A 26,479-nucleotide genomic window follows, 5' to 3' on the forward strand; every position below is an offset into this window, starting at 1 on the left:
TGAGATTGAAGGAAAGCTCACCGGCCGCGGAGATTAGATATGTTAAGACGCAAAAGATTGGCCTTGGGCCTTGGGGCACTTGGGCTTTGTTTGATCGAGGAGTTGTTTTTGCTAGATTTTTTATTCATTTATTTTGTTTTAAATTTTTATATTTATTTTCATTTTCTAACAGCAATAAAAGTGTATCCCGGCGGAGAGGTGGTGCGGTTGAGACGCCAACTAAAAACTTTCATAAGCTTGGGGTAATGTATGGAAGCACTTTAGGGAGCTGAGCGAAGGGAGTTTATATAGATTGATTCCGCATACACTAACGGGTGCGATCATACCAGCAATAATGCACCGGATCCCATCAGAACTCCGAAGTTAAGCTTGCTTGGGCGAGAGCAGTACTAGGATGGGTGACCTCCTGGGAAGTCCTCGTGTTGCACCCCTCTTTTTATGTTTTTTTTTTTTTTTTTGTTTCGGTTCATTAAGTTGCTTTTTTGATTTCGGCTACTTTGTCCATGTACTAATTCAATCCAACTCTTCGAAGGCTTGTGAGATTGAAGGAAAGCTCACCGGCCGCGGAGATTAGATATGTTAAGACGCAAAAGATTGGCCTTGGGCCTTGGGGCTCTTGGGCTTTGTTTGATCGAGGAGTTGTTTTTGCTAGATTTTTTATTCATTTATTTTGTTTTAAATTTTTATATTTATTTTCATTTTCTAACAGCAATAAAAGTGTATCCCGGCGGAGAGGTGGTGCGGTTGAGACGCCAACTAAAAACTTTCATAAGCTTGGGGTAATGTATGGAAGCACTTTAGGGAGCTGAGCGAAGGGAGTTTATATAGATTGATTCCGCATACACTAACGGGTGCGATCATACCAGCAATAATGCACCGGATCCCATCAGAACTCCGAAGTTAAGCTTGCTTGGGCGAGAGCAGTACTAGGATGGGTGACCTCCTGGGAAGTCCTCGTGTTGCACCCCTCTTTTTATGTTTTTTTTTTTTTTTTTGTTTCGGTTCATTAAGTTGCTTTTTTGATTTCGGCTACTTTGTCCATGTACTAATTCAATCCAACTCTTCGAAGGCTTGTGAGATTGAAGGAAAGCTCACCGGCCGCGGAGATTAGATATGTTAAGACGCAAAAGATTGGCCTTGGGCCTTGGGGCTCTTGGGCTTTGTTTGATCGAGGAGTTGTTTTTGCTAGATTTTTTATTCATTTATTTTGTTTTAAATTTTTATATTTATTTTCATTTTCTAACAGCAATAAAAGTGTATCCCGGCGGAGAGGTGGTGCGGTTGAGACGCCAACTAAAAACTTTCATAAGCTTGGGGTAATGTATGGAAGCACTTTAGGGAGCTGAGCGAAGGGAGTTTATATAGATTGATTCCGCATACACTAACGGGTGCGATCATACCAGCAATAATGCACCGGATCCCATCAGAACTCCGAAGTTAAGCTTGCTTGGGCGAGAGCAGTACTAGGATGGGTGACCTCCTGGGAAGTCCTCGTGTTGCACCCCTCTTTTTATGTTTTTTTTTTTTTTTTTGTTTCGGTTCATTAAGTTGCTTTTTTGATTTCGGCTACTTTGTCCATGTACTAATTCAATCCAACTCTTCGAAGGCTTGTGAGATTGAAGGAAAGCTCACCGGCCGCGGAGATTAGATATGTTAAGACGCAAAAGATTGGCCTTGGGCCTTGGGGCTCTTGGGCTTTGTTTGATCGAGGAGTTGTTTTTGCTAGATTTTTTATTCATTTATTTTGTTTTAAATTTTTATATTTATTTTCATTTTCTAACAGCAATAAAAGTGTATCCCGGCGGAGAGGTGGTGCGGTTGAGACGCCAACTAAAAACTTTCATAAGCTTGGGGTAATGTATGGAAGCACTTTAGGGAGCTGAGCGAAGGGAGTTTATATAGATTGATTCCGCATACACTAACGGGTGCGATCATACCAGCAATAATGCACCGGATCCCATCAGAACTCCGAAGTTAAGCTTGCTTGGGCGAGAGCAGTACTAGGATGGGTGACCTCCTGGGAAGTCCTCGTGTTGCACCCCTCTTTTTATGTTTTTTTTTTTTTTTTTGTTTCGGTTCATTAAGTTGCTTTTTTGATTTCGGCTACTTTGTCCATGTACTAATTCAATCCAACTCTTCGAAGGCTTGTGAGATTGAAGGAAAGCTCACCGGCCGCGGAGATTAGATATGTTAAGACGCAAAAGATTGGCCTTGGGCCTTGGGGCTCTTGGGCTTTGTTTGATCGAGGAGTTGTTTTTGCTAGATTTTTTATTCATTTATTTTGTTTTAAATTTTTATATTTATTTTCATTTTCTAACAGCAATAAAAGTGTATCCCGGCGGAGAGGTGGTGCGGTTGAGACGCCAACTAAAAACTTTCATAAGCTTGGGGTAATGTATGGAAGCACTTTAGGGAGCTGAGCGAAGGGAGTTTATATAGATTGATTCCGCATACACTAACGGGTGCGATCATACCAGCAATAATGCACCGGATCCCATCAGAACTCCGAAGTTAAGCTTGCTTGGGCGAGAGCAGTACTAGGATGGGTGACCTCCTGGGAAGTCCTCGTGTTGCACCCCTCTTTTTATGTTTTTTTTTTTTTTTTTGTTTCGGTTCATTAAGTTGCTTTTTTGATTTCGGCTACTTTGTCCATGTACTAATTCAATCCAACTCTTCGAAGGCTTGTGAGATTGAAGGAAAGCTCACCGGCCGCGGAGATTAGATATGTTAAGACGCAAAAGATTGGCCTTGGGCCTTGGGGCTCTTGGGCTTTGTTTGATCGAGGAGTTGTTTTTGCTAGATTTTTTATTCATTTATTTTGTTTTAAATTTTTATATTTATTTTCATTTTCTAACAGCAATAAAAGTGTATCCCGGCGGAGAGGTGGTGCGGTTGAGACGCCAACTAAAAACTTTCATAAGCTTGGGGTAATGTATGGAAGCACTTTAGGGAGCTGAGCGAAGGGAGTTTATATAGATTGATTCCGCATACACTAACGGGTGCGATCATACCAGCAATAATGCACCGGATCCCATCAGAACTCCGAAGTTAAGCTTGCTTGGGCGAGAGCAGTACTAGGATGGGTGACCTCCTGGGAAGTCCTCGTGTTGCACCCCTCTTTTTATGTTTTTTTTTTTTTTTTTGTTTCGGTTCATTAAGTTGCTTTTTTGATTTCGGCTACTTTGTCCATGTACTAATTCAATCCAACTCTTCGAAGGCTTGTGAGATTGAAGGAAAGCTCACCGGCCGCGGAGATTAGATATGTTAAGACGCAAAAGATTGGCCTTGGGCCTTGGGGCTCTTGGGCTTTGTTTGATCGAGGAGTTGTTTTTGCTAGATTTTTTATTCATTTATTTTGTTTTAAATTTTTATATTTATTTTCATTTTCTAACAGCAATAAAAGTGTATCCCGGCGGAGAGGTGGTGCGGTTGAGACGCCAACTAAAAACTTTCATAAGCTTGGGGTAATGTATGGAAGCACTTTAGGGAGCTGAGCGAAGGGAGTTTATATAGATTGATTCCGCATACACTAACGGGTGCGATCATACCAGCAATAATGCACCGGATCCCATCAGAACTCCGAAGTTAAGCTTGCTTGGGCGAGAGCAGTACTAGGATGGGTGACCTCCTGGGAAGTCCTCGTGTTGCACCCCTCTTTTTATGTTTTTTTTTTTTTTTTTGTTTCGGTTCATTAAGTTGCTTTTTTGATTTCGGCTACTTTGTCCATGTACTAATTCAATCCAACTCTTCGAAGGCTTGTGAGATTGAAGGAAAGCTCACCGGCCGCGGAGATTAGATATGTTAAGACGCAAAAGATTGGCCTTGGGCCTTGGGGCTCTTGGGCTTTGTTTGATCGAGGAGTTGTTTTTGCTAGATTTTTTATTCATTTATTTTGTTTTAAATTTTTATATTTATTTTCATTTTCTAACAGCAATAAAAGTGTATCCCGGCGGAGAGGTGGTGCGGTTGAGACGCCAACTAAAAACTTTCATAAGCTTGGGGTAATGTATGGAAGCACTTTAGGGAGCTGAGCGAAGGGAGTTTATATAGATTGATTCCGCATACACTAACGGGTGCGATCATACCAGCAATAATGCACCGGATCCCATCAGAACTCCGAAGTTAAGCTTGCTTGGGCGAGAGCAGTACTAGGATGGGTGACCTCCTGGGAAGTCCTCGTGTTGCACCCCTCTTTTTATGTTTTTTTTTTTTTTTTGTTTCGGTTCATTAAGTTGCTTTTTTGATTTCGGCTACTTTGTCCATGTACTAATTCAATCCAACTCTTCGAAGGCTTGTGAGATTGAAGGAAAGCTCACCGGCCGCGGAGATTAGATATGTTAAGACGCAAAAGATTGGCCTTGGGCCTTGGGGCTCTTGGGCTTTGTTTGATCGAGGAGTTGTTTTTGCTAGATTTTTTTTTCATTTATTTTGTTTTAAATTTTTATATTTATTTTCATTTTCTAACAGCAATAAAAGTGTATCCCGGCGGAGAGGTGGTGCGGTTGAGACGCCAACTAAAAACTTTCATAAGCTTGGGGTAATGTATGGAAGCACTTTAGGGAGCTGAGCGAAGGGAGTTTATATAGATTGATTCCGCATACACTAACGGGTGCGATCATACCAGCAATAATGCACCGGATCCCATCAGAACTCCGAAGTTAAGCTTGCTTGGGCGAGAGCAGTACTAGGATGGGTGACCTCCTGGGAAGTCCTCGTGTTGCACCCCTCTTTTTATGTTTTTTTTTTTTTTTTGTTTCGGTTCATTAAGTTGCTTTTTTGATTTCGGCTACTTTGTCCATGTACTAATTCAATCCAACTCTTCGAAGGCTTGTGAGATTGAAGGAAAGCTCACCGGCCGCGGAGATTAGATATGTTAAGACGCAAAAGATTGGCCTTGGGCCTTGGGGCTCTTGGGCTTTGTTTGATCGAGGAGTTGTTTTTGCTAGATTTTTTATTCATTTATTTTGTTTTAAATTTTTATATTTATTTTCATTTTCTAACAGCAATAAAAGTGTATCCCGGCGGAGAGGTGGTGCGGTTGAGACGCCAACTAAAAACTTTCATAAGCTTGGGGTAATGTATGGAAGCACTTTAGGGAGCTGAGCGAAGGGAGTTTATATAGATTGATTCCGCATACACTAACGGGTGCGATCATACCAGCAATAATGCACCGGATCCCATCAGAACTCCGAAGTTAAGCTTGCTTGGGCGAGAGCAGTACTAGGATGGGTGACCTCCTGGGAAGTCCTCGTGTTGCACCCCTCTTTTTATGTTTTTTTTTTTTTTTTTGTTTCGGTTCATTAAGTTGCTTTTTTGATTTCGGCTACTTTGTCCATGTACTAATTCAATCCAACTCTTCGAAGGCTTGTGAGATTGAAGGAAAGCTCACCGGCCGCGGAGATTAGATATGTTAAGACGCAAAAGATTGGCCTTGGGCCTTGGGGCTCTTGGGCTTTGTTTGATCGAGGAGTTGTTTTTGCTAGATTTTTTATTCATTTATTTTGTTTTAAATTTTTATATTTATTTTCATTTTCTAACAGCAATAAAAGTGTATCCCGGCGGAGAGGTGGTGCGGTTGAGACGCCAACTAAAAACTTTCATAAGCTTGGGGTAATGTATGGAAGCACTTTAGGGAGCTGAGCGAAGGGAGTTTATATAGATTGATTCCGCATACACTAACGGGTGCGATCATACCAGCAATAATGCACCGGATCCCATCAGAACTCCGAAGTTAAGCTTGCTTGGGCGAGAGCAGTACTAGGATGGGTGACCTCCTGGGAAGTCCTCGTGTTGCACCCCTCTTTTTATGTTTTTTTTTTTTTTTTGTTTCGGTTCATTAAGTTGCTTTTTTGATTTCGGCTACTTTGTCCATGTACTAATTCAATCCAACTCTTCGAAGGCTTGTGAGATTGAAGGAAAGCTCACCGGCCGCGGAGATTAGATATGTTAAGACGCAAAAGATTGGCCTTGGGCCTTGGGGCTCTTGGGCTTTGTTTGATCGAGGAGTTGTTTTTGCTAGATTTTTTATTCATTTATTTTGTTTTAAATTTTTATATTTATTTTCATTTTCTAACAGCAATAAAAGTGTATCCCGGCGGAGAGGTGGTGCGGTTGAGACGCCAACTAAAAACTTTCATAAGCTTGGGGTAATGTATGGAAGCACTTTAGGGAGCTGAGCGAAGGGAGTTTATATAGATTGATTCCGCATACACTAACGGGTGCGATCATACCAGCAATAATGCACCGGATCCCATCAGAACTCCGAAGTTAAGCTTGCTTGGGCGAGAGCAGTACTAGGATGGGTGACCTCCTGGGAAGTCCTCGTGTTGCACCCCTCTTTTTATGTTTTTTTTTTTTTTTTGTTTCGGTTCATTAAGTTGCTTTTTTGATTTCGGCTACTTTGTCCATGTACTAATTCAATCCAACTCTTCGAAGGCTTGTGAGATTGAAGGAAAGCTCACCGGCCGCGGAGATTAGATATGTTAAGACGCAAAAGATTGGCCTTGGGCCTTGGGGCTCTTGGGCTTTGTTTGATCGAGGAGTTGTTTTTGCTAGATTTTTTATTCATTTATTTTGTTTTAAATTTTTATATTTATTTTCATTTTCTAACAGCAATAAAAGTGTATCCCGGCGGAGAGGTGGTGCGGTTGAGACGCCAACTAAAAACTTTCATAAGCTTGGGGTAATGTATGGAAGCACTTTAGGGAGCTGAGCGAAGGGAGTTTATATAGATTGATTCCGCATACACTAACGGGTGCGATCATACCAGCAATAATGCACCGGATCCCATCAGAACTCCGAAGTTAAGCTTGCTTGGGCGAGAGCAGTACTAGGATGGGTGACCTCCTGGGAAGTCCTCGTGTTGCACCCCTCTTTTTATGTTTTTTTTTTTTTTTTGTTTCGGTTCATTAAGTTGCTTTTTTGATTTCGGCTACTTTGTCCATGTACTAATTCAATCCAACTCTTCGAAGGCTTGTGAGATTGAAGGAAAGCTCACCGGCCGCGGAGATTAGATATGTTAAGACGCAAAAGATTGGCCTTGGGCCTTGGGGCTCTTGGGCTTTGTTTGATCGAGGAGTTGTTTTTGCTAGATTTTTTATTCATTTATTTTGTTTTAAATTTTTATATTTATTTTCATTTTCTAACAGCAATAAAAGTGTATCCCGGCGGAGAGGTGGTGCGGTTGAGACGCCAACTAAAAACTTTCATAAGCTTGGGGTAATGTATGGAAGCACTTTAGGGAGCTGAGCGAAGGGAGTTTATATAGATTGATTCCGCATACACTAACGGGTGCGATCATACCAGCAATAATGCACCGGATCCCATCAGAACTCCGAAGTTAAGCTTGCTTGGGCGAGAGCAGTACTAGGATGGGTGACCTCCTGGGAAGTCCTCGTGTTGCACCCCTCTTTTTATGTTTTTTTTTTTTTTTTGTTTCGGTTCATTAAGTTGCTTTTTTGATTTCGGCTACTTTGTCCATGTACTAATTCAATCCAACTCTTCGAAGGCTTGTGAGATTGAAGGAAAGCTCACCGGCCGCGGAGATTAGATATGTTAAGACGCAAAAGATTGGCCTTGGGCCTTGGGGCTCTTGGGCTTTGTTTGATCGAGGAGTTGTTTTTGCTAGATTTTTTATTCATTTATTTTGTTTTAAATTTTTATATTTATTTTCATTTTCTAACAGCAATAAAAGTGTATCCCGGCGGAGAGGTGGTGCGGTTGAGACGCCAACTAAAAACTTTCATAAGCTTGGGGTAATGTATGGAAGCACTTTAGGGAGCTGAGCGAAGGGAGTTTATATAGATTGATTCCGCATACACTAACGGGTGCGATCATACCAGCAATAATGCACCGGATCCCATCAGAACTCCGAAGTTAAGCTTGCTTGGGCGAGAGCAGTACTAGGATGGGTGACCTCCTGGGAAGTCCTCGTGTTGCACCCCTCTTTTTATGTTTTTTTTTTTTTTTTTGTTTCGGTTCATTAAGTTGCTTTTTTGATTTCGGCTACTTTGTCCATGTACTAATTCAATCCAACTCTTCGAAGGCTTGTGAGATTGAAGGAAAGCTCACCGGCCGCGGAGATTAGATATGTTAAGACGCAAAAGATTGGCCTTGGGCCTTGGGGCTCTTGGGCTTTGTTTGATCGAGGAGTTGTTTTTGCTAGATTTTTTATTCATTTATTTTGTTTTAAATTTTTATATTTATTTTCATTTTCTAACAGCAATAAAAGTGTATCCCGGCGGAGAGGTGGTGCGGTTGAGACGCCAACTAAAAACTTTCATAAGCTTGGGGTAATGTATGGAAGCACTTTAGGGAGCTGAGCGAAGGGAGTTTATATAGATTGATTCCGCATACACTAACGGGTGCGATCATACCAGCAATAATGCACCGGATCCCATCAGAACTCCGAAGTTAAGCTTGCTTGGGCGAGAGCAGTACTAGGATGGGTGACCTCCTGGGAAGTCCTCGTGTTGCACCCCTCTTTTTATGTTTTTTTTTTTTTTTTTGTTTCGGTTCATTAAGTTGCTTTTTTGATTTCGGCTACTTTGTCCATGTACTAATTCAATCCAACTCTTCGAAGGCTTGTGAGATTGAAGGAAAGCTCACCGGCCGCGGAGATTAGATATGTTAAGACGCAAAAGATTGGCCTTGGGCCTTGGGGCTCTTGGGCTTTGTTTGATCGAGGAGTTGTTTTTGCTAGATTTTTTATTCATTTATTTTGTTTTAAATTTTTATATTTATTTTCATTTTCTAACAGCAATAAAAGTGTATCCCGGCGGAGAGGTGGTGCGGTTGAGACGCCAACTAAAAACTTTCATAAGCTTGGGGTAATGTATGGAAGCACTTTAGGGAGCTGAGCGAAGGGAGTTTATATAGATTGATTCCGCATACACTAACGGGTGCGATCATACCAGCAATAATGCACCGGATCCCATCAGAACTCCGAAGTTAAGCTTGCTTGGGCGAGAGCAGTACTAGGATGGGTGACCTCCTGGGAAGTCCTCGTGTTGCACCCCTCTTTTTATGTTTTTTTTTTTTTTTTGTTTCGGTTCATTAAGTTGCTTTTTTGATTTCGGCTACTTTGTCCATGTACTAATTCAATCCAACTCTTCGAAGGCTTGTGAGATTGAAGGAAAGCTCACCGGCCGCGGAGATTAGATATGTTAAGACGCAAAAGATTGGCCTTGGGCCTTGGGGCTCTTGGGCTTTGTTTGATCGAGGAGTTGTTTTTGCTAGATTTTTTATTCATTTATTTTGTTTTAAATTTTTATATTTATTTTCATTTTCTAACAGCAATAAAAGTGTATCCCGGCGGAGAGGTGGTGCGGTTGAGACGCCAACTAAAAACTTTCATAAGCTTGGGGTAATGTATGGAAGCACTTTAGGGAGCTGAGCGAAGGGAGTTTATATAGATTGATTCCGCATACACTAACGGGTGCGATCATACCAGCAATAATGCACCGGATCCCATCAGAACTCCGAAGTTAAGCTTGCTTGGGCGAGAGCAGTACTAGGATGGGTGACCTCCTGGGAAGTCCTCGTGTTGCACCCCTCTTTTTATGTTTTTTTTTTTTTTTTGTTTCGGTTCATTAAGTTGCTTTTTTGATTTCGGCTACTTTGTCCATGTACTAATTCAATCCAACTCTTCGAAGGCTTGTGAGATTGAAGGAAAGCTCACCGGCCGCGGAGATTAGATATGTTAAGACGCAAAAGATTGGCCTTGGGCCTTGGGGCTCTTGGGCTTTGTTTGATCGAGGAGTTGTTTTTGCTAGATTTTTTATTCATTTATTTTGTTTTAAATTTTTATATTTATTTTCATTTTCTAACAGCAATAAAAGTGTATCCCGGCGGAGAGGTGGTGCGGTTGAGACGCCAACTAAAAACTTTCATAAGCTTGGGGTAATGTATGGAAGCACTTTAGGGAGCTGAGCGAAGGGAGTTTATATAGATTGATTCCGCATACACTAACGGGTGCGATCATACCAGCAATAATGCACCGGATCCCATCAGAACTCCGAAGTTAAGCTTGCTTGGGCGAGAGCAGTACTAGGATGGGTGACCTCCTGGGAAGTCCTCGTGTTGCACCCCTCTTTTTATGTTTTTTTTTTTTTTTTTGTTTCGGTTCATTAAGTTGCTTTTTTGATTTCGGCTACTTTGTCCATGTACTAATTCAATCCAACTCTTCGAAGGCTTGTGAGATTGAAGGAAAGCTCACCGGCCGCGGAGATTAGATATGTTAAGACGCAAAAGATTGGCCTTGGGCCTTGGGGCTCTTGGGCTTTGTTTGATCGAGGAGTTGTTTTTGCTAGATTTTTTATTCATTTATTTTGTTTTAAATTTTTATATTTATTTTCATTTTCTAACAGCAATAAAAGTGTATCCCGGCGGAGAGGTGGTGCGGTTGAGACGCCAACTAAAAACTTTCATAAGCTTGGGGTAATGTATGGAAGCACTTTAGGGAGCTGAGCGAAGGGAGTTTATATAGATTGATTCCGCATACACTAACGGGTGCGATCATACCAGCAATAATGCACCGGATCCCATCAGAACTCCGAAGTTAAGCTTGCTTGGGCGAGAGCAGTACTAGGATGGGTGACCTCCTGGGAAGTCCTCGTGTTGCACCCCTCTTTTTATGTTTTTTTTTTTTTTTTTGTTTCGGTTCATTAAGTTGCTTTTTTGATTTCGGCTACTTTGTCCATGTACTAATTCAATCCAACTCTTCGAAGGCTTGTGAGATTGAAGGAAAGCTCACCGGCCGCGGAGATTAGATATGTTAAGACGCAAAAGATTGGCCTTGGGCCTTGGGGCTCTTGGGCTTTGTTTGATCGAGGAGTTGTTTTTGCTAGATTTTTTATTCATTTATTTTGTTTTAAATTTTTATATTTATTTTCATTTTCTAACAGCAATAAAAGTGTATCCCGGCGGAGAGGTGGTGCGGTTGAGACGCCAACTAAAAACTTTCATAAGCTTGGGGTAATGTATGGAAGCACTTTAGGGAGCTGAGCGAAGGGAGTTTATATAGATTGATTCCGCATACACTAACGGGTGCGATCATACCAGCAATAATGCACCGGATCCCATCAGAACTCCGAAGTTAAGCTTGCTTGGGCGAGAGCAGTACTAGGATGGGTGACCTCCTGGGAAGTCCTCGTGTTGCACCCCTCTTTTTATGTTTTTTTTTTTTTTTTGTTTCGGTTCATTAAGTTGCTTTTTTGATTTCGGCTACTTTGTCCATGTACTAATTCAATCCAACTCTTCGAAGGCTTGTGAGATTGAAGGAAAGCTCACCGGCCGCGGAGATTAGATATGTTAAGACGCAAAAGATTGGCCTTGGGCCTTGGGGCTCTTGGGCTTTGTTTGATCGAGGAGTTGTTTTTGCTAGATTTTTTATTCATTTATTTTGTTTTAAATTTTTATATTTATTTTCATTTTCTAACAGCAATAAAAGTGTATCCCGGCGGAGAGGTGGTGCGGTTGAGACGCCAACTAAAAACTTTCATAAGCTTGGGGTAATGTATGGAAGCACTTTAGGGAGCTGAGCGAAGGGAGTTTATATAGATTGATTCCGCATACACTAACGGGTGCGATCATACCAGCAATAATGCACCGGATCCCATCAGAACTCCGAAGTTAAGCTTGCTTGGGCGAGAGCAGTACTAGGATGGGTGACCTCCTGGGAAGTCCTCGTGTTGCACCCCTCTTTTTATGTTTTTTTTTTTTTTTTGTTTCGGTTCATTAAGTTGCTTTTTTGATTTCGGCTACTTTGTCCATGTACTAATTCAATCCAACTCTTCGAAGGCTTGTGAGATTGAAGGAAAGCTCACCGGCCGCGGAGATTAGATATGTTAAGACGCAAAAGATTGGCCTTGGGCCTTGGGGCTCTTGGGCTTTGTTTGATCGAGGAGTTGTTTTTGCTAGATTTTTTTTTCATTTATTTTGTTTTAAATTTTTATATTTATTTTCATTTTCTAACAGCAATAAAAGTGTATCCCGGCGGAGAGGTGGTGCGGTTGAGACGCCAACTAAAAACTTTCATAAGCTTGGGGTAATGTATGGAAGCACTTTAGGGAGCTGAGCGAAGGGAGTTTATATAGATTGATTCCGCATACACTAACGGGTGCGATCATACCAGCAATAATGCACCGGATCCCATCAGAACTCCGAAGTTAAGCTTGCTTGGGCGAGAGCAGTACTAGGATGGGTGACCTCCTGGGAAGTCCTCGTGTTGCACCCCTCTTTTTATGTTTTTTTTTTTTTTTTTGTTTCGGTTCATTAAGTTGCTTTTTTGATTTCGGCTACTTTGTCCATGTACTAATTCAATCCAACTCTTCGAAGGCTTGTGAGATTGAAGGAAAGCTCACCGGCCGCGGAGATTAGATATGTTAAGACGCAAAAGATTGGCCTTGGGCCTTGGGGCTCTTGGGCTTTGTTTGATCGAGGAGTTGTTTTTGCTAGATTTTTTATTCATTTATTTTGTTTTAAATTTTTATATTTATTTTCATTTTCTAACAGCAATAAAAGTGTATCCCGGCGGAGAGGTGGTGCGGTTGAGACGCCAACTAAAAACTTTCATAAGCTTGGGGTAATGTATGGAAGCACTTTAGGGAGCTGAGCGAAGGGAGTTTATATAGATTGATTCCGCATACACTAACGGGTGCGATCATACCAGCAATAATGCACCGGATCCCATCAGAACTCCGAAGTTAAGCTTGCTTGGGCGAGAGCAGTACTAGGATGGGTGACCTCCTGGGAAGTCCTCGTGTTGCACCCCTCTTTTTATGTTTTTTTTTTTTTTTTTGTTTCGGTTCATTAAGTTGCTTTTTTGATTTCGGCTACTTTGTCCATGTACTAATTCAATCCAACTCTTCGAAGGCTTGTGAGATTGAAGGAAAGCTCACCGGCCGCGGAGATTAGATATGTTAAGACGCAAAAGATTGGCCTTGGGCCTTGGGGCTCTTGGGCTTTGTTTGATCGAGGAGTTGTTTTTGCTAGATTTTTTATTCATTTATTTTGTTTTAAATTTTTATATTTATTTTCATTTTCTAACAGCAATAAAAGTGTATCCCGGCGGAGAGGTGGTGCGGTTGAGACGCCAACTAAAAACTTTCATAAGCTTGGGGTAATGTATGGAAGCACTTTAGGGAGCTGAGCGAAGGGAGTTTATATAGATTGATTCCGCATACACTAACGGGTGCGATCATACCAGCAATAATGCACCGGATCCCATCAGAACTCCGAAGTTAAGCTTGCTTGGGCGAGAGCAGTACTAGGATGGGTGACCTCCTGGGAAGTCCTCGTGTTGCACCCCTCTTTTTATGTTTTTTTTTTTTTTTTGTTTCGGTTCATTAAGTTGCTTTTTTGATTTCGGCTACTTTGTCCATGTACTAATTCAATCCAACTCTTCGAAGGCTTGTGAGATTGAAGGAAAGCTCACCGGCCGCGGAGATTAGATATGTTAAGACGCAAAAGATTGGCCTTGGGCCTTGGGGCTCTTGGGCTTTGTTTGATCGAGGAGTTGTTTTTGCTAGATTTTTTATTCATTTATTTTGTTTTAAATTTTTATATTTATTTTCATTTTCTAACAGCAATAAAAGTGTATCCCGGCGGAGAGGTGGTGCGGTTGAGACGCCAACTAAAAACTTTCATAAGCTTGGGGTAATGTATGGAAGCACTTTAGGGAGCTGAGCGAAGGGAGTTTATATAGATTGATTCCGCATACACTAACGGGTGCGATCATACCAGCAATAATGCACCGGATCCCATCAGAACTCCGAAGTTAAGCTTGCTTGGGCGAGAGCAGTACTAGGATGGGTGACCTCCTGGGAAGTCCTCGTGTTGCACCCCTCTTTTTATGTTTTTTTTTTTTTTTTGTTTCGGTTCATTAAGTTGCTTTTTTGATTTCGGCTACTTTGTCCATGTACTAATTCAATCCAACTCTTCGAAGGCTTGTGAGATTGAAGGAAAGCTCACCGGCCGCGGAGATTAGATATGTTAAGACGCAAAAGATTGGCCTTGGGCCTTGGGGCTCTTGGGCTTTGTTTGATCGAGGAGTTGTTTTTGCTAGATTTTTTATTCATTTATTTTGTTTTAAATTTTTATATTTATTTTCATTTTCTAACAGCAATAAAAGTGTATCCCGGCGGAGAGGTGGTGCGGTTGAGACGCCAACTAAAAACTTTCATAAGCTTGGGGTAATGTATGGAAGCACTTTAGGGAGCTGAGCGAAGGGAGTTTATATAGATTGATTCCGCATACACTAACGGGTGCGATCATACCAGCAATAATGCACCGGATCCCATCAGAACTCCGAAGTTAAGCTTGCTTGGGCGAGAGCAGTACTAGGATGGGTGACCTCCTGGGAAGTCCTCGTGTTGCACCCCTCTTTTTATGTTTTTTTTTTTTTTTTTTTCGGTTCATTAAGTTGCTTTTTTGATTTCGGCTACTTTGTCCATGTACTAATTCAATCCAACTCTTCGAAGGCTTGTGAGATTGAAGGAAAGCTCACCGGCCGCGGAGATTAGATATGTTAAGACGCAAAAGATTGGCCTTGGGCCTTGGGGCTCTTGGGCTTTGTTTGATCGAGGAGTTGTTTTTGCTAGATTTTTTATTCATTTATTTTGTTTTAAATTTTTATATTTATTTTCATTTTCTAACAGCAATAAAAGTGTATCCCGGCGGAGAGGTGGTGCGGTTGAGACGCCAACTAAAAACTTTCATAAGCTTGGGGTAATGTATGGAAGCACTTTAGGGAGCTGAGCGAAGGGAGTTTATATAGATTGATTCCGCATACACTAACGGGTGCGATCATACCAGCAATAATGCACCGGATCCCATCAGAACTCCGAAGTTAAGCTTGCTTGGGCGAGAGCAGTACTAGGATGGGTGACCTCCTGGGAAGTCCTCGTGTTGCACCCCTCTTTTTATGTTTTTTTTTTTTTTTTTGTTTCGGTTCATTAAGTTGCTTTTTTGATTTCGGCTACTTTGTCCATGTACTAATTCAATCCAACTCTTCGAAGGCTTGTGAGATTGAAGGAAAGCTCACCGGCCGCGGAGATTAGATATGTTAAGACGCAAAAGATTGGCCTTGGGCCTTGGGGCTCTTGGGCTTTGTTTGATCGAGGAGTTGTTTTTGCTAGATTTTTTATTCATTTATTTTGTTTTAAATTTTTATATTTATTTTCATTTTCTAACAGCAATAAAAGTGTATCCCGGCGGAGAGGTGGTGCGGTTGAGACGCCAACTAAAAACTTTCATAAGCTTGGGGTAATGTATGGAAGCACTTTAGGGAGCTGAGCGAAGGGAGTTTATATAGATTGATTCCGCATACACTAACGGGTGCGATCATACCAGCAATAATGCACCGGATCCCATCAGAACTCCGAAGTTAAGCTTGCTTGGGCGAGAGCAGTACTAGGATGGGTGACCTCCTGGGAAGTCCTCGTGTTGCACCCCTCTTTTTATGTTTTTTTTTTTTTTTTGTTTCGGTTCATTAAGTTGCTTTTTTGATTTCGGCTACTTTGTCCATGTACTAATTCAATCCAACTCTTCGAAGGCTTGTGAGATTGAAGGAAAGCTCACCGGCCGCGGAGATTAGATATGTTAAGACGCAAAAGATTGGCCTTGGGCCTTGGGGCTCTTGGGCTTTGTTTGATCGAGGAGTTGTTTTTGCTAGATTTTTTATTCATTTATTTTGTTTTAAATTTTTATATTTATTTTCATTTTCTAACAGCAATAAAAGTGTATCCCGGCGGAGAGGTGGTGCGGTTGAGACGCCAACTAAAAACTTTCATAAGCTTGGGGTAATGTATGGAAGCACTTTAGGGAGCTGAGCGAAGGGAGTTTATATAGATTGATTCCGCATACACTAACGGGTGCGATCATACCAGCAATAATGCACCGGATCCCATCAGAACTCCGAAGTTAAGCTTGCTTGGGCGAGAGCAGTACTAGGATGGGTGACCTCCTGGGAAGTCCTCGTGTTGCACCCCTCTTTTTATGTTTTTTTTTTTTTTTTGTTTCGGTTCATTAAGTTGCTTTTTTGATTTCGGCTACTTTGTCCATGTACTAATTCAATCCAACTCTTCGAAGGCTTGTGAGATTGAAGGAAAGCTCACCGGCCGCGGAGATTAGATATGTTAAGACGCAAAAGATTGGCCTTGGGCCTTGGGGCTCTTGGGCTTTGTTTGATCGAGGAGTTGTTTTTGCTAGATTTTTTATTCATTTATTTTGTTTTAAATTTTTATATTTATTTTCATTTTCTAACAGCAATAAAAGTGTATCCCGGCGGAGAGGTGGTGCGGTTGAGACGCCAACTAAAAACTTTCATAAGCTTGGGGTAATGTATGGAAGCACTTTAGGGAGCTGAGCGAAGGGAGTTTATATAGATTGATTCCGCATACACTAACGGGTGCGATCATACCAGCAATAATGCACCGGATCCCATCAGAACTCCGAAGTTAAGCTTGCTTGGGCGAGAGCAGTACTAGGATGGGTGACCTCCTGGGAAGTCCTCGTGTTGCACCCCTCTTTTTATGTTTTTTTTTTTTTTTTTGTTTCGGTTCATTAAGTTGCTTTTTTGATTTCGGCTACTTTGTCCATGTACTAATTCAATCCAACTCTTCGAAGGCTTGTGAGATTGAAGGAAAGCTCACCGGCCGCGGAGATTAGATATGTTAAGACGCAAAAGATTGGCCTTGGGCCTTGGGGCTCTTGGGCTTTGTTTGATCGAGGAGTTGTTTTTGCTAGATTTTTTATTCATTTATTTTGTTTTAAATTTTTATATTTATTTTCATTTTCTAACAGCAATAAAAGTGTATCCCGGCGGAGAGGTGGTGCGGTTGAGACGCCAACTAAAAACTTTCATAAGCTTGGGGTAATGTATGGAAGCACTTTAGGGAGCTGAGCGAAGGGAGTTTATATAGATTGATTCCGCATACACTAACGGGTGCGATCATACCAGCAATAATGCACCGGATCCCATCAGAACTCCGAAGTTAAGCTTGCTTGGGCGAGAGCAGTACTAGGATGGGTGACCTCCTGGGAAGTCCTCGTGTTGCACCCCTCTTTTTATGTTTTTTTTTTTTTTTTGTTTCGGTTCATTAAGTTGCTTTTTTGATTTCGGCTACTTTGTCCATGTACTAATTCAATCCAACTCTTCGAAGGCTTGTGAGATTGAAGGAAAGCTCACCGGCCGCGGAGATTAGATATGTTAAGACGCAAAAGATTGGCCTTGGGCCTTGGGGCTCTTGGGCTTTGTTTGATCGAGGAGTTGTTTTTGCTAGATTTTTTATTCATTTATTTTGTTTTAAATTTTTATATTTATTTTCATTTTCTAACAGCAATAAAAGTGTATCCCGGCGGAGAGGTGGTGCGGTTGAGACGCCAACTAAAAACTTTCATAAGCTTGGGGTAATGTATGGAAGCACTTTAGGGAGCTGAGCGAAGGGAGTTTATATAGATTGATTCCGCATACACTAACGGGTGCGATCATACCAGCAATAATGCACCGGATCCCATCAGAACTCCGAAGTTAAGCTTGCTTGGGCGAGAGCAGTACTAGGATGGGTGACCTCCTGGGAAGTCCTCGTGTTGCACCCCTCTTTTTATGTTTTTTTTTTTTTTTTGTTTCGGTTCATTAAGTTGCTTTTTTGATTTCGGCTACTTTGTCCATGTACTAATTCAATCCAACTCTTCGAAGGCTTGTGAGATTGAAGGAAAGCTCACCGGCCGCGGAGATTAGATATGTTAAGACGCAAAAGATTGGCCTTGGGCCTTGGGGCTCTTGGGCTTTGTTTGATCGAGGAGTTGTTTTTGCAAGATTTTTTTTTCATTTATTTTGTTTTAAATTTTTATATTTATTTTCATTTTCTAACAGCAATAAAAGTGTATCCCGGCGGAGAGGTGGTGCGGTTGAGACGCCAACTAAAAACTTTCATAAGCTTGGGGTAATGTATGGAAGCACTTTAGGGAGCTGAGCGAAGGGAGTTTATATAGATTGATTCCGCATACACTAACGGGTGCGATCATACCAGCAATAATGCACCGGATCCCATCAGAACTCCGAAGTTAAGCTTGCTTGGGCGAGAGCAGTACTAGGATGGGTGACCTCCTGGGAAGTCCTCGTGTTGCACCCCTCTTTTTATGTTTTTTTTTTTTTTTTGTTTCGGTTCATTAAGTTGCTTTTTTGATTTCGGCTACTTTGTCCATGTACTAATTCAATCCAACTCTTCGAAGGCTTGTGAGATTGAAGGAAAGCTCACCGGCCGCGGAGATTAGATATGTTAAGACGCAAAAGATTGGCCTTGGGCCTTGGGGCTCTTGGGCTTTGTTTGATCGAGGAGTTGTTTTTGCTAGATTTTTTATTCATTTATTTTGTTTTAAATTTTTATATTTATTTTCATTTTCTAACAGCAATAAAAGTGTATCCCGGCGGAGAGGTGGTGCGGTTGAGACGCCAACTAAAAACTTTCATAAGCTTGGGGTAATGTATGGAAGCACTTTAGGGAGCTGAGCGAAGGGAGTTTATATAGATTGATTCCGCATACACTAACGGGTGCGATCATACCAGCAATAATGCACCGGATCCCATCAGAACTCCGAAGTTAAGCTTTCTTGGGCGAGAGCAGTACTAGGATGGGTGACCTCCTGGGAAGTCCTCGTGTTGCACCCCTCTTTTTATGTTTTTTTTTTTTTTTTTGTTTCGGTTCATTAAGTTGCTTTTTTGATTTCGGCTACTTTGTCCATGTACTAATTCAATCCAACTCTTCGAAGGCTTGTGAGATTGAAGGAAAGCTCACCGGCCGCGGAGATTAGATATGTTAAGACGCAAAAGATTGGCCTTGGGCCTTGGGGCTCTTGGGCTTTGTTTGATCGAGGAGTTGTTTTTGCTAGATTTTTTATTCATTTATTTTGTTTTAAATTTTTATATTTATTTTCATTTTCTAACAGCAATAAAAGTGTATCCCGGCGGAGAGGTGGTGCGGTTGAGACGCCAACTAAAAACTTTCATAAGCTTGGGGTAATGTATGGAAGCACTTTAGGGAGCTGAGCGAAGGGAGTTTATATAGATTGATTCCGCATACACTAACGGGTGCGATCATACCAGCAATAATGCACCGGATCCCATCAGAACTCCAAAGTTAAGCTTGCTTGGGCGAGAGCAGTACTAGGATGGGTGACCTCCTGGGAAGTCCTCGTGTTGCACCCCTCTTTTTATGTTTTTTTTTTTTTTTTGTTTCGGTTCATTAAGTTGCTTTTTTGATTTCGGCTACTTTGTCCATGTACTAATTCAATCCAACTCTTCGAAGGCTTGTGAGATTGAAGGAAAGCTCACCGGCCGCGGAGATTAGATATGTTAAGACGCAAAAGATTGGCCTTGGGCCTTGGGGCTCTTGGGCTTTGTTTGATCGAGGAGTTGTTTTTGCTAGATTTTTTATTCATTTATTTTGTTTTAAATTTTTATATTTATTTTCATTTTCTAACAGCAATAAAAGTGTATCCCGGCGGAGAGGTGGTGCGGTTGAGACGCCAACTAAAAACTTTCATAAGCTTGGGGTAATGTATGGAAGCACTTTAGGGAGCTGAGCGAAGGGAGTTTATATAGATTGATTCCGCATACACTAACGGGTGCGATCATACCAGCAATAATGCACCGGATCCCATCAGAACTCCGAAGTTAAGCTTGCTTGGGCGAGAGCAGTACTAGGATGGGTGACCTCCTGGGAAGTCCTCGTGTTGCACCCCTCTTTTTATGTTTTTTTTTTTTTTTTTGTTTCGGTTCATTAAGTTGCTTTTTTGATTTCGGCTACTTTGTCCATGTACTAATTCAATCCAACTCTTCGAAGGCTTGTGAGATTGAAGGAAAGCTCACCGGCCGCGGAGATTAGATATGTTAAGACGCAAAAGATTGGCCTTGGGCCTTGGGGCTCTTGGGCTTTGTTTGATCGAGGAGTTGTTTTTGCTAGATTTTTTATTCATTTATTTTGTTTTAAATTTTTATATTTATTTTCATTTTCTAACAGCAATAAAAGTGTATCCCGGCGGAGAGGTGGTGCGGTTGAGACGCCAACTAAAAACTTTCATAAGCTTGGGGTAATGTATGGAAGCACTTTAGGGAGCTGAGCGAAGGGAGTTTATATAGATTGATTCCGCATACACTAACGGGTGCGATCATACCAGCAATAATGCACCGGATCCCATCAGAACTCCGAAGTTAAGCTTGCTTGGGCGAGAGCAGTACTAGGATGGGTGACCTCCTGGGAAGTCCTCGTGTTGCACCCCTCTTTTTATGTTTTTTTTTTTTTTTTGTTTCGGTTCATTAAGTTGCTTTTTTGATTTCGGCTACTTTGTCCATGTACTAATTCAATCCAACTCTTCGAAGGCTTGTGAGATTGAAGGAAAGCTCACCGGCCGCGGAGATTAGATATGTTAAGACGCAAAAGATTGGCCTTGGGCCTTGGGGCTCTTGGGCTTTGTTTGATCGAGGAGTTGTTTTTGCTAGATTTTTTATTCATTTATTTTGTTTTAAATTTTTATATTTATTTTCATTTTCTAACAGCAATAAAAGTGTATCCCGGCGGAGAGGTGGTGCGGTTGAGACGCCAACTAAAAACTTTCATAAGCTTGGGGTAATGTATGGAAGCACTTTAGGGAGCTGAGCGAAGGGAGTTTATATAGATTGATTCCGCATACACTAACGGGTGCGATCATACCAGCAATAATGCACCGGATCCCATCAGAACTCCGAAGTTAAGCTTGCTTGGGCGAGAGCAGTACTAGGATGGGTGACCTCCTGGGAAGTCCTCGTGTTGCACCCCTCTTTTTATGTTTTTTTTTTTTTTTTTGTTTCGGTTCATTAAGTTGCTTTTTTGATTTCGGCTACTTTGTCCATGTACTAATTCAATCCAACTCTTCGAAGGCTTGTGAGATTGAAGGAAAGCTCACCGGCCGCGGAGATTAGATATGTTAAGACGCAAAAGATTGGCCTTGGGCCTTGGGGCTCTTGGGCTTTGTTTGATCGAGGAGTTGTTTTTGCTAGATTTTTTATTCATTTATTTTGTTTTAAATTTTTATATTTATTTTCATTTTCTAACAGCAATAAAAGTGTATCCCGGCGGAGAGGTGGTGCGGTTGAGACGCCAACTAAAAACTTTCATAAGCTTGGGGTAATGTATGGAAGCACTTTAGGGAGCTGAGCGAAGGGAGTTTATATAGATTGATTCCGCATACACTAACGGGTGCGATCATACCAGCAATAATGCACCGGATCCCATCAGAACTCCGAAGTTAAGCTTGCTTGGGCGAGAGCAGTACTAGGATGGGTGACCTCCTGGGAAGTCCTCGTGTTGCACCCCTCTTTTTATGTTTTTTTTTTTTTTTTTGTTTCGGTTCATTAAGTTGCTTTTTTGATTTCGGCTACTTTGTCCATGTACTAATTCAATCCAACTCTTCGAAGGCTTGTGAGATTGAAGGAAAGCTCACCGGCCGCGGAGATTAGATATGTTAAGACGCAAAAGATTGGCCTTGGGCCTTGGGGCTCTTGGGCTTTGTTTGATCGAGGAGTTGTTTTTGCTAGATTTTTTATTCATTTATTTTGTTTTAAATTTTTATATTTATTTTCATTTTCTAACAGCAATAAAAGTGTATCCCGGCGGAGAGGTGGTGCGGTTGAGACGCCAACTAAAAACTTTCATAAGCTTGGGGTAATGTATGGAAGCACTTTAGGGAGCTGAGCGAAGGGAGTTTATATAGATTGATTCCGCATACACTAACGGGTGCGATCATACCAGCAATAATGCACCGGATCCCATCAGAACTCCGAAGTTAAGCTTGCTTGGGCGAGAGCAGTACTAGGATGGGTGACCTCCTGGGAAGTCCTCGTGTTGCACCCCTCTTTTTATGTTTTTTTTTTTTTTTTTGTTTCGGTTCATTAAGTTGCTTTTTTGATTTCGGCTACTTTGTCCATGTACTAATTCAATCCAACTCTTCGAAGGCTTGTGAGATTGAAGGAAAGCTCACCGGCCGCGGAGATTAGATATGTTAAGACGCAAAAGATTGGCCTTGGGCCTTGGGGCTCTTGGGCTTTGTTTGATCGAGGAGTTGTTTTTGCTAGATTTTTTATTCATTTATTTTGTTTTAAATTTTTATATTTATTTTCATTTTCTAACAGCAATAAAAGTGTATCCCGGCGGAGAGGTGGTGCGGTTGAGACGCCAACTAAAAACTTTCATAAGCTTGGGGTAATGTATGGAAGCACTTTAGGGAGCTGAGCGAAGGGAGTTTATATAGATTGATTCCGCATACACTAACGGGTGCGATCATACCAGCAATAATGCACCGGATCCCATCAGAACTCCGAAGTTAAGCTTGCTTGGGCGAGAGCAGTACTAGGATGGGTGACCTCCTGGGAAGTCCTCGTGTTGCACCCCTCTTTTTATGTTTTTTTTTTTTTTTTTTTTCGGTTCATTAAGTTGCTTTTTTGATTTCGGCTACTTTGTCCATGTACTAATTCAATCCAACTCTTCGAAGGCTTGTGAGATTGAAGGAAAGCTCACCGGCCGCGGAGATTAGATATGTTAAGACGCAAAAGATTGGCCTTGGGCCTTGGGGCTCTTGGGCTTTGTTTGATCGAGGAGTTGTTTTTGCTAGATTTTTTATTCATTTATTTTGTTTTAAATTTTTATATTTATTTTCATTTTCTAACAGCAATAAAAGTGTATCCCGGCGGAGAGGTGGTGCGGTTGAGACGCCAACTAAAAACTTTCATAAGCTTGGGGTAATGTATGGAAGCACTTTAGGGAGCTGAGCGAAGGGAGTTTATATAGATTGATTCCGCATACACTAACGGGTGCGATCATACCAGCAATAATGCACCGGATCCCATCAGAACTCCGAAGTTAAGCTTGCTTGGGCGAGAGCAGTACTAGGATGGGTGACCTCCTGGGAAGTCCTCGTGTTGCACCCCTCTTTTTATGTTTTTTTTTTTTTTTTTTGTTTCGGTTCATTAAGTTGCTTTTTTGATTTCGGCTACTTTGTCCATGTACTAATTCAATCCAACTCTTCGAAGGCTTGTGAGATTGAAGGAAAGCTCACCGGCCGCGGAGATTAGATATGTTAAGACGCAAAAGATTGGCCTTGGGCCTTGGGGCTCTTGGGCTTTGTTTGATCGAGGAGTTGTTTTTGCTAGATTTTTTATTCATTTATTTTGTTTTAAATTTTTATATTTATTTTCATTTTCTAACAGCAATAAAAGTGTATCCCGGCGGAGAGGTGGTGCGGTTGAGACGCCAACTAAAAACTTTCATAAGCTTGGGGTAATGTATGGAAGCACTTTAGGGAGCTGAGCGAAGGGAGTTTATATAGATTGATTCCGCATACACTAACGGGTGCGATCATACCAGCAATAATGCACCGGATCCCATCAGAACTCCGAAGTTAAGCTTGCTTGGGCGAGAGCAGTACTAGGATGGGTGACCTCCTGGGAAGTCCTCGTGTTGCACCCCTCTTTTTATGTTTTTTTTTTTTTTTTTGTTTCGGTTCATTAAGTTGCTTTTTTGATTTCGGCTACTTTGTCCATGTACTAATTCAATCCAACTCTTCGAAGGCTTGTGAGATTGAAGGAAAGCTCACCGGCCGCGGAGATTAGATATGTTAAGACGCAAAAGATTGGCCTTGGGCCTTGGGGCTCTTGGGCTTTGTTTGATCGAGGAGTTGTTTTTGCTAGATTTTTTATTCATTTATTTTGTTTTAAATTTTTATATTTATTTTCATTTTCTAACAGCAATAAAAGTGTATCCCGGCGGAGAGGTGGTGCGGTTGAGACGCCAACTAAAAACTTTCATAAGCTTGGGGTAATGTATGGAAGCACTTTAGGGAGCTGAGCGAAGGGAGTTTATATAGATTGATTCCGCATACACTAACGGGTGCGATCATACCAGCAATAATGCACCGGATCCCATCAGAACTCCGAAGTTAAGCTTGCTTGGGCGAGAGCAGTACTAGGATGGGTGACCTCCTGGGAAGTCCTCGTGTTGCACCCCTCTTTTTATGTTTTTTTTTTTTTTTTTGTTTCGGTTCATTAAGTTGCTTTTTTGATTTCGGCTACTTTGTCCATGTACTAATTCAATCCAACTCTTCGAAGGCTTGTGAGATTGAAGGAAAGCTCACCGGCCGCGGAGATTAGATATGTTAAGACGCAAAAGATTGGCCTTGGGCCTTGGGGCTCTTGGGCTTTGTTTGATCGAGGAGTTGTTTTTGCTAGATTTTTTATTCATTTATTTTGTTTTAAATTTTTATATTTATTTTCATTTTCTAACAGCAATAAAAGTGTATCCCGGCGGAGAGGTGGTGCGGTTGAGACGCCAACTAAAAACTTTCATAAGCTTGGGGTAATGTATGGAAGCACTTTAGGGAGCTGAGCGAAGGGAGTTTATATAGATTGATTCCGCATACACTAACGGGTGCGATCATACCAGCAATAATGCACCGGATCCCATCAGAACTCCGAAGTTAAGCTTGCTTGGGCGAGAGCAGTACTAGGATGGGTGACCTCCTGGGAAGTCCTCGTGTTGCACCCCTCTTTTTATGTTTTTTTTTTTTTTTTTGTTTCGGTTCATTAAGTTGCTTTTTTGATTTCGGCTACTTTGTCCATGTACTAATTCAATCCAACTCTTCGAAGGCTTGTGAGATTGAAGGAAAGCTCACCGGCCGCGGAGATTAGATATGTTAAGACGCAAAAGATTGGCCTTGGGCCTTGGGGCTCTTGGGCTTTGTTTGATCGAGGAGTTGTTTTTGCTAGATTTTTTATTCATTTATTTTGTTTTAAATTTTTATATTTATTTTCATTTTCTAACAGCAATAAAAGTGTATCCCGGCGGAGAGGTGGTGCGGTTGAGACGCCAACTAAAAACTTTCATAAGCTTGGGGTAATGTATGGAAGCACTTTAGGGAGCTGAGCGAAGGGAGTTTATATAGATTGATTCCGCATACACTAACGGGTGCGATCATACCAGCAATAATGCACCGGATCCCATCAGAACTCCGAAGTTAAGCTTGCTTGGGCGAGAGCAGTACTAGGATGGGTGACCTCCTGGGAAGTCCTCGTGTTGCACCCCTCTTTTTATGTTTTTTTTTTTTTTTTTGTTTCGGTTCATTAAGTTGCTTTTTTGATTTCGGCTACTTTGTCCATGTACTAATTCAATCCAACTCTTCGAAGGCTTGTGAGATTGAAGGAAAGCTCACCGGCCGCGGAGATTAGATATGTTAAGACGCAAAAGATTGGCCTTGGGCCTTGGGGCTCTTGGGCTTTGTTTGATCGAGGAGTTGTTTTTGCTAGATTTTTTATTCATTTATTTTGTTTTAAATTTTTATATTTATTTTCATTTTCTAACAGCAATAAAAGTGTATCCCGGCGGAGAGGTGGTGCGGTTGAGACGCCAACTAAAAACTTTCATAAGCTTGGGGTAATGTATGGAAGCACTTTAGGGAGCTGAGCGAAGGGAGTTTATATAGATTGATTCCGCATACACTAACGGGTGCGATCATACCAGCAATAATGCACCGGATCCCATCAGAACTCCGAAGTTAAGCTTGCTTGGGCGAGAGCAGTACTAGGATGGGTGACCTCCTGGGAAGTCCTCGTGTTGCACCCCTCTTTTTATGTTTTTTTTTTTTTTTTTGTTTCGGTTCATTAAGTTGCTTTTTTGATTTCGGCTACTTTGTCCATGTACTAATTCAATCCAACTCTTCGAAGGCTTGTGAGATTGAAGGAAAGCTCACCGGCCGCGGAGATTAGATATGTTAAGACGCAAAAGATTGGCCTTGGGCCTTGGGGCTCTTGGGCTTTGTTTGATCGAGGAGTTGTTTTTGCTAGATTTTTTATTCATTTATTTTGTTTTAAATTTTTATATTTATTTTCATTTTCTAACAGCAATAAAAGTGTATCCCGGCGGAGAGGTGGTGCGGTTGAGACGCCAACTAAAAACTTTCATAAGCTTGGGGTAATGTATGGAAGCACTTTAGGGAGCTGAGCGAAGGGAGTTTATATAGATTGATTCCGCATACACTAACGGGTGCGATCATACCAGCAATAATGCACCGGATCCCATCAGAACTCCGAAGTTAAGCTTGCTTGGGCGAGAGCAGTACTAGGATGGGTGACCTCCTGGGAAGTCCTCGTGTTGCACCCCTCTTTTTATGTTTTTTTTTTTTTTTTGTTTCGGTTCATTAAGTTGCTTTTTTGATTTCGGCTACTTTGTCCATGTACTAATTCAATCCAACTCTTCGAAGGCTTGTGAGATTGAAGGAAAGCTCACCGGCCGCGGAGATTAGATATGTTAAGACGCAAAAGATTGGCCTTGGGCCTTGGGGCTCTTGGGCTTTGTTTGATCGAGGAGTTGTTTTTGCTAGATTTTTTATTCATTTATTTTGTTTTAAATTTTTATATTTATTTTCATTTTCTAACAGCAATAAAAGTGTATCC

The 26,479-nt window shown here is 41.5% G+C and overlaps 49 non-coding genes across 49 annotated transcripts; all 49 read left to right on the plus strand.

Annotated features, from left to right (window-relative positions):
• The first annotated feature begins 312 nt into the window (after positions 1-312).
• On the plus strand, positions 313-431 carry LOC133719149 (5S ribosomal RNA). Its single transcript, XR_009850876.1, has one exon. It is a non-coding gene; the product is annotated as a 5S ribosomal RNA (ribosomal RNA).
• Positions 432-849: 418 nt separating this feature from the next.
• LOC133719150 (5S ribosomal RNA) lies at positions 850-968 on the plus strand. Its single transcript, XR_009850877.1, has one exon. It is a non-coding gene; the product is annotated as a 5S ribosomal RNA (ribosomal RNA).
• Positions 969-1,386: 418 nt separating this feature from the next.
• LOC133719151 (5S ribosomal RNA) lies at positions 1,387-1,505 on the plus strand. The gene has a single exon (XR_009850878.1). It is a non-coding gene; the product is annotated as a 5S ribosomal RNA (ribosomal RNA).
• Positions 1,506-1,923: 418 nt separating this feature from the next.
• LOC133719152 (5S ribosomal RNA) lies at positions 1,924-2,042 on the plus strand. The gene has a single exon (XR_009850879.1). It is a non-coding gene; the product is annotated as a 5S ribosomal RNA (ribosomal RNA).
• A 418-nt stretch (positions 2,043-2,460) lies between these two features.
• Positions 2,461-2,579, plus strand: LOC133719153 (5S ribosomal RNA). The gene has a single exon (XR_009850880.1). It is a non-coding gene; the product is annotated as a 5S ribosomal RNA (ribosomal RNA).
• A 418-nt stretch (positions 2,580-2,997) lies between these two features.
• LOC133719154 (5S ribosomal RNA) lies at positions 2,998-3,116 on the plus strand. The gene has a single exon (XR_009850881.1). It is a non-coding gene; the product is annotated as a 5S ribosomal RNA (ribosomal RNA).
• Positions 3,117-3,534: 418 nt separating this feature from the next.
• Positions 3,535-3,653, plus strand: LOC133719155 (5S ribosomal RNA). Its single transcript, XR_009850882.1, has one exon. It is a non-coding gene; the product is annotated as a 5S ribosomal RNA (ribosomal RNA).
• A 418-nt stretch (positions 3,654-4,071) lies between these two features.
• LOC133719157 (5S ribosomal RNA) lies at positions 4,072-4,190 on the plus strand. The gene has a single exon (XR_009850884.1). It is a non-coding gene; the product is annotated as a 5S ribosomal RNA (ribosomal RNA).
• Positions 4,191-4,607: 417 nt separating this feature from the next.
• On the plus strand, positions 4,608-4,726 carry LOC133719158 (5S ribosomal RNA). Its single transcript, XR_009850885.1, has one exon. It is a non-coding gene; the product is annotated as a 5S ribosomal RNA (ribosomal RNA).
• A 417-nt stretch (positions 4,727-5,143) lies between these two features.
• Positions 5,144-5,262, plus strand: LOC133719159 (5S ribosomal RNA). The gene has a single exon (XR_009850886.1). It is a non-coding gene; the product is annotated as a 5S ribosomal RNA (ribosomal RNA).
• A 418-nt stretch (positions 5,263-5,680) lies between these two features.
• Positions 5,681-5,799, plus strand: LOC133719160 (5S ribosomal RNA). The gene has a single exon (XR_009850887.1). It is a non-coding gene; the product is annotated as a 5S ribosomal RNA (ribosomal RNA).
• Positions 5,800-6,216: 417 nt separating this feature from the next.
• Positions 6,217-6,335, plus strand: LOC133719161 (5S ribosomal RNA). Its single transcript, XR_009850888.1, has one exon. It is a non-coding gene; the product is annotated as a 5S ribosomal RNA (ribosomal RNA).
• Positions 6,336-6,752: 417 nt separating this feature from the next.
• On the plus strand, positions 6,753-6,871 carry LOC133719162 (5S ribosomal RNA). The gene has a single exon (XR_009850889.1). It is a non-coding gene; the product is annotated as a 5S ribosomal RNA (ribosomal RNA).
• Positions 6,872-7,288: 417 nt separating this feature from the next.
• LOC133719163 (5S ribosomal RNA) lies at positions 7,289-7,407 on the plus strand. Its single transcript, XR_009850890.1, has one exon. It is a non-coding gene; the product is annotated as a 5S ribosomal RNA (ribosomal RNA).
• A 417-nt stretch (positions 7,408-7,824) lies between these two features.
• Positions 7,825-7,943, plus strand: LOC133719164 (5S ribosomal RNA). Its single transcript, XR_009850891.1, has one exon. It is a non-coding gene; the product is annotated as a 5S ribosomal RNA (ribosomal RNA).
• A 418-nt stretch (positions 7,944-8,361) lies between these two features.
• On the plus strand, positions 8,362-8,480 carry LOC133719165 (5S ribosomal RNA). The gene has a single exon (XR_009850892.1). It is a non-coding gene; the product is annotated as a 5S ribosomal RNA (ribosomal RNA).
• A 418-nt stretch (positions 8,481-8,898) lies between these two features.
• Positions 8,899-9,017, plus strand: LOC133719166 (5S ribosomal RNA). Its single transcript, XR_009850893.1, has one exon. It is a non-coding gene; the product is annotated as a 5S ribosomal RNA (ribosomal RNA).
• A 417-nt stretch (positions 9,018-9,434) lies between these two features.
• Positions 9,435-9,553, plus strand: LOC133719168 (5S ribosomal RNA). The gene has a single exon (XR_009850895.1). It is a non-coding gene; the product is annotated as a 5S ribosomal RNA (ribosomal RNA).
• A 417-nt stretch (positions 9,554-9,970) lies between these two features.
• Positions 9,971-10,089, plus strand: LOC133719169 (5S ribosomal RNA). The gene has a single exon (XR_009850896.1). It is a non-coding gene; the product is annotated as a 5S ribosomal RNA (ribosomal RNA).
• A 418-nt stretch (positions 10,090-10,507) lies between these two features.
• On the plus strand, positions 10,508-10,626 carry LOC133719170 (5S ribosomal RNA). The gene has a single exon (XR_009850897.1). It is a non-coding gene; the product is annotated as a 5S ribosomal RNA (ribosomal RNA).
• A 418-nt stretch (positions 10,627-11,044) lies between these two features.
• LOC133719172 (5S ribosomal RNA) lies at positions 11,045-11,163 on the plus strand. The gene has a single exon (XR_009850898.1). It is a non-coding gene; the product is annotated as a 5S ribosomal RNA (ribosomal RNA).
• A 417-nt stretch (positions 11,164-11,580) lies between these two features.
• Positions 11,581-11,699, plus strand: LOC133719173 (5S ribosomal RNA). The gene has a single exon (XR_009850899.1). It is a non-coding gene; the product is annotated as a 5S ribosomal RNA (ribosomal RNA).
• Positions 11,700-12,116: 417 nt separating this feature from the next.
• LOC133719174 (5S ribosomal RNA) lies at positions 12,117-12,235 on the plus strand. Its single transcript, XR_009850900.1, has one exon. It is a non-coding gene; the product is annotated as a 5S ribosomal RNA (ribosomal RNA).
• Positions 12,236-12,653: 418 nt separating this feature from the next.
• Positions 12,654-12,772, plus strand: LOC133719175 (5S ribosomal RNA). Its single transcript, XR_009850901.1, has one exon. It is a non-coding gene; the product is annotated as a 5S ribosomal RNA (ribosomal RNA).
• Positions 12,773-13,190: 418 nt separating this feature from the next.
• Positions 13,191-13,309, plus strand: LOC133719176 (5S ribosomal RNA). Its single transcript, XR_009850902.1, has one exon. It is a non-coding gene; the product is annotated as a 5S ribosomal RNA (ribosomal RNA).
• A 417-nt stretch (positions 13,310-13,726) lies between these two features.
• On the plus strand, positions 13,727-13,845 carry LOC133719177 (5S ribosomal RNA). The gene has a single exon (XR_009850903.1). It is a non-coding gene; the product is annotated as a 5S ribosomal RNA (ribosomal RNA).
• Positions 13,846-14,262: 417 nt separating this feature from the next.
• Positions 14,263-14,381, plus strand: LOC133719178 (5S ribosomal RNA). Its single transcript, XR_009850904.1, has one exon. It is a non-coding gene; the product is annotated as a 5S ribosomal RNA (ribosomal RNA).
• A 416-nt stretch (positions 14,382-14,797) lies between these two features.
• LOC133719180 (5S ribosomal RNA) lies at positions 14,798-14,916 on the plus strand. Its single transcript, XR_009850906.1, has one exon. It is a non-coding gene; the product is annotated as a 5S ribosomal RNA (ribosomal RNA).
• A 418-nt stretch (positions 14,917-15,334) lies between these two features.
• LOC133719181 (5S ribosomal RNA) lies at positions 15,335-15,453 on the plus strand. Its single transcript, XR_009850907.1, has one exon. It is a non-coding gene; the product is annotated as a 5S ribosomal RNA (ribosomal RNA).
• Positions 15,454-15,870: 417 nt separating this feature from the next.
• LOC133719182 (5S ribosomal RNA) lies at positions 15,871-15,989 on the plus strand. The gene has a single exon (XR_009850908.1). It is a non-coding gene; the product is annotated as a 5S ribosomal RNA (ribosomal RNA).
• A 417-nt stretch (positions 15,990-16,406) lies between these two features.
• LOC133719183 (5S ribosomal RNA) lies at positions 16,407-16,525 on the plus strand. Its single transcript, XR_009850909.1, has one exon. It is a non-coding gene; the product is annotated as a 5S ribosomal RNA (ribosomal RNA).
• A 418-nt stretch (positions 16,526-16,943) lies between these two features.
• On the plus strand, positions 16,944-17,062 carry LOC133719184 (5S ribosomal RNA). Its single transcript, XR_009850910.1, has one exon. It is a non-coding gene; the product is annotated as a 5S ribosomal RNA (ribosomal RNA).
• A 417-nt stretch (positions 17,063-17,479) lies between these two features.
• Positions 17,480-17,598, plus strand: LOC133719185 (5S ribosomal RNA). The gene has a single exon (XR_009850911.1). It is a non-coding gene; the product is annotated as a 5S ribosomal RNA (ribosomal RNA).
• A 417-nt stretch (positions 17,599-18,015) lies between these two features.
• Positions 18,016-18,134, plus strand: LOC133719186 (5S ribosomal RNA). The gene has a single exon (XR_009850912.1). It is a non-coding gene; the product is annotated as a 5S ribosomal RNA (ribosomal RNA).
• Positions 18,135-18,551: 417 nt separating this feature from the next.
• On the plus strand, positions 18,552-18,670 carry LOC133718974 (5S ribosomal RNA). Its single transcript, XR_009850711.1, has one exon. It is a non-coding gene; the product is annotated as a 5S ribosomal RNA (ribosomal RNA).
• A 418-nt stretch (positions 18,671-19,088) lies between these two features.
• Positions 19,089-19,207, plus strand: LOC133718941 (5S ribosomal RNA). The gene has a single exon (XR_009850681.1). It is a non-coding gene; the product is annotated as a 5S ribosomal RNA (ribosomal RNA).
• Positions 19,208-19,624: 417 nt separating this feature from the next.
• On the plus strand, positions 19,625-19,743 carry LOC133719188 (5S ribosomal RNA). Its single transcript, XR_009850913.1, has one exon. It is a non-coding gene; the product is annotated as a 5S ribosomal RNA (ribosomal RNA).
• Positions 19,744-20,161: 418 nt separating this feature from the next.
• On the plus strand, positions 20,162-20,280 carry LOC133719189 (5S ribosomal RNA). The gene has a single exon (XR_009850914.1). It is a non-coding gene; the product is annotated as a 5S ribosomal RNA (ribosomal RNA).
• Positions 20,281-20,697: 417 nt separating this feature from the next.
• On the plus strand, positions 20,698-20,816 carry LOC133719190 (5S ribosomal RNA). The gene has a single exon (XR_009850915.1). It is a non-coding gene; the product is annotated as a 5S ribosomal RNA (ribosomal RNA).
• Positions 20,817-21,234: 418 nt separating this feature from the next.
• On the plus strand, positions 21,235-21,353 carry LOC133719192 (5S ribosomal RNA). The gene has a single exon (XR_009850917.1). It is a non-coding gene; the product is annotated as a 5S ribosomal RNA (ribosomal RNA).
• Positions 21,354-21,771: 418 nt separating this feature from the next.
• LOC133719193 (5S ribosomal RNA) lies at positions 21,772-21,890 on the plus strand. Its single transcript, XR_009850918.1, has one exon. It is a non-coding gene; the product is annotated as a 5S ribosomal RNA (ribosomal RNA).
• Positions 21,891-22,308: 418 nt separating this feature from the next.
• Positions 22,309-22,427, plus strand: LOC133719194 (5S ribosomal RNA). The gene has a single exon (XR_009850919.1). It is a non-coding gene; the product is annotated as a 5S ribosomal RNA (ribosomal RNA).
• A 417-nt stretch (positions 22,428-22,844) lies between these two features.
• LOC133719195 (5S ribosomal RNA) lies at positions 22,845-22,963 on the plus strand. The gene has a single exon (XR_009850920.1). It is a non-coding gene; the product is annotated as a 5S ribosomal RNA (ribosomal RNA).
• A 419-nt stretch (positions 22,964-23,382) lies between these two features.
• Positions 23,383-23,501, plus strand: LOC133719196 (5S ribosomal RNA). The gene has a single exon (XR_009850921.1). It is a non-coding gene; the product is annotated as a 5S ribosomal RNA (ribosomal RNA).
• Positions 23,502-23,919: 418 nt separating this feature from the next.
• LOC133719197 (5S ribosomal RNA) lies at positions 23,920-24,038 on the plus strand. The gene has a single exon (XR_009850922.1). It is a non-coding gene; the product is annotated as a 5S ribosomal RNA (ribosomal RNA).
• Positions 24,039-24,456: 418 nt separating this feature from the next.
• On the plus strand, positions 24,457-24,575 carry LOC133719198 (5S ribosomal RNA). Its single transcript, XR_009850923.1, has one exon. It is a non-coding gene; the product is annotated as a 5S ribosomal RNA (ribosomal RNA).
• Positions 24,576-24,993: 418 nt separating this feature from the next.
• Positions 24,994-25,112, plus strand: LOC133719199 (5S ribosomal RNA). Its single transcript, XR_009850924.1, has one exon. It is a non-coding gene; the product is annotated as a 5S ribosomal RNA (ribosomal RNA).
• A 418-nt stretch (positions 25,113-25,530) lies between these two features.
• Positions 25,531-25,649, plus strand: LOC133719200 (5S ribosomal RNA). Its single transcript, XR_009850925.1, has one exon. It is a non-coding gene; the product is annotated as a 5S ribosomal RNA (ribosomal RNA).
• A 418-nt stretch (positions 25,650-26,067) lies between these two features.
• On the plus strand, positions 26,068-26,186 carry LOC133719201 (5S ribosomal RNA). Its single transcript, XR_009850926.1, has one exon. It is a non-coding gene; the product is annotated as a 5S ribosomal RNA (ribosomal RNA).
• Positions 26,187-26,479: the final 293 nt, after the last annotated feature.

This window comes from Rosa rugosa, chromosome 6 (assembly GCF_958449725.1).
Source record: "Rosa rugosa chromosome 6, drRosRugo1.1, whole genome shotgun sequence".
Lineage (NCBI taxonomy): Eukaryota > Viridiplantae > Streptophyta > Magnoliopsida > Rosales > Rosaceae > Rosa > Rosa rugosa.